This window comes from Saccoglossus kowalevskii, chromosome 4 (genome assembly GCF_978046115.1).
Source record: "Saccoglossus kowalevskii chromosome 4, keSacKowa6.1, whole genome shotgun sequence".
Classification (NCBI taxonomy): domain Eukaryota; kingdom Metazoa; phylum Hemichordata; class Enteropneusta; family Harrimaniidae; genus Saccoglossus; species Saccoglossus kowalevskii.
The window spans coordinates 35896958-35899050 of record NC_140644.1 but is presented as its reverse complement, the minus strand read 5'-3'; the positions used below and the strand labels follow the sequence as shown (position 1 = coordinate 35899050).

Genomic DNA, 2093 nt, shown 5'->3' with positions numbered 1-2093 from the left:
GTGTATTTTTCGGTGGGTACCGTTTAATTTCACTACCCTGGCTACGTGTTAAAATGGTTATGAATTCACTCTGGATAAGTACGTACATAACCGACCAATCTTGGACTTTATTTCAATGTGTTGGTCAGGGTTCTGACCCTGTGTATTTTTCGGTGGGTACCGTTTAATTTCACTACCCTGGCCAATCTGATTAAAATCTGATGTAGTGTACGGGCTTTAATTATTGTGGCTATAATTTTATTTTTTATTACTTTTGTTATTAATGCCCTTTTATTTTATTATTTTACTTTGATTTTGATTTTGTGATTTTTTTTTTAATTCTGCCCTACCTACATCTGATCCGACGCCTATGTAAGTCCCGTTCAAATCTCGCATAAGTAACAACCAATCACAGCCCCCCTTTTATACAGGCTGTCGGTTGCTTACTTTTCAGTGTAGCGATACTACGGGCAATCTTTCTGTACATTATATTTTGCCCACTTGAATAAACCATTAATAGAAAATTGCTAGTATATTTTTATTTGCAAAAGAAATTCCACAGCATTTTACAATTTTTGTCATTACATTTAATATTTTTTTCACTTCCAACAAATGTGTACACTTCCAGATACATCTTCACCAGCCAAGGTTCGTTCATTCAGTCATCGCTTCAATTTTACATCACTGAGCATAATTATCTAGAATGGAAGCAAAAAAATAAGTAAATCGTAATGATTAGAACACTGTAAACAGCTATAGTAAACAATGCAAACTGATTTTAAATTGTATGACGGTCACCGGCCCACGGCATCGACGCAGAAAATTGGAGCAAAAAAATATTTCCTGATCAATTGCGATGTGTTCCAATAAAAAATATTTTATTCCAAATCAGCTCAATTACTTTAATAAAGAGTTATTGTATAATGTACAAAATGATGATACAATTTGATGAATATTTACAGCTACGGTTTCAATACCGTAGACGATGTTGGCCCGATCTTCAACAAAACATCACCCGTCTCCAGGGCAGGCGACTGGAAAAAGACACTGGTGTTCGGTCGAAACGGCGGAAACAAAATCGTCACTCCCAGAATAACTATGCAAAATAACGATTTAAAGTCGAATCATTCGAGCCACAATATTAACATAAAAATGACTTTTGTTGCATTTGACAATGATAAACTTACCGAAAAGCCGTGTTATTCTCGGTCGCTAACGTCGGTATAATCCGCCATTTTATTTGAGTGTGTTTGCCACCCGACTCCGCCCGGTGACGTCATCATGTGCGCTATAGAAGGAGGTATGTGATTCGTTGACTAAAATCGTCGATAGTGGGTCTCGTTGAAATCTCGTTACATAGGCATCGGCTCAGATGTAGGTAGGGCGGAATTAAAAAAATCACAAAATCAAAATCAAAGTAAAATAATAAAATAAAATAAAATAAAAAGGCATTAATAACAAAAGTAATAAAAATTAAAATTAAAATAACTTTATAGCCAAAATAATTAAAGCCCGTACACTACATCAGATTTTAATCAGATTGTACCCTGGCTACGTGTTAAAATGGTTATGAATTCACTCTGGATAAGTACGTACATAACCGACCAATCTTGGACTTTATTTCAATGTGTTGGTCAGGGTTCTGACCCTGTGTATTTTTCGGTGGGTACCGTTTAATTTCACCACCCTGGCTACGTGTTAAAATGGTTATGAATTCACTCTGGATAAGTACGTACATAACCGACCAATCTTGGACTTTATTTCAATGTGTTGGTCAGGGTTCTGACCCTGTGTATTTTTCGGTGGGTACCGTTTAATTTCACCACCCTGGCTACGTGTTAAAATGGTTATGAATTCACTCTGGATAAGTACGTACATAACCGACCAATCTTGGACTTTAATTCAATGTGTTGGTCAGGGTTCTGACCCTGTGTATTTTTCGGTGGGTACCGTTTAATTTCACCACCCTGGCTACGTGTTAAAATGGGTATGAATTCATTTTGGATAAGTACGTACATAACCGACCAATCTTGGACTTTAATTCAATGTGTTGGTCAGGGTTCTGACCCTGTGTATTTTTCGGTGGGTACCGTTTAATTTCACTACCCTGGCTA

At 36.7% G+C, this 2093-nt stretch overlaps 1 long non-coding RNA gene across 1 annotated transcript; it reads right to left on the bottom strand.

Annotated features, from left to right (window-relative positions):
* Positions 1-503: 503 nt before the first annotated feature.
* Positions 504-1389, bottom strand: LOC146747374 (uncharacterized). The gene is made up of 2 exons (XR_014929220.1): positions 1167-1389; positions 504-677 (listed from the first exon to the last, which is right to left on the bottom strand). It is a non-coding gene; the product is annotated as an uncharacterized LOC146747374 (long non-coding RNA).
* Between the last annotated feature and the right edge of the window lie 704 nt (positions 1390-2093).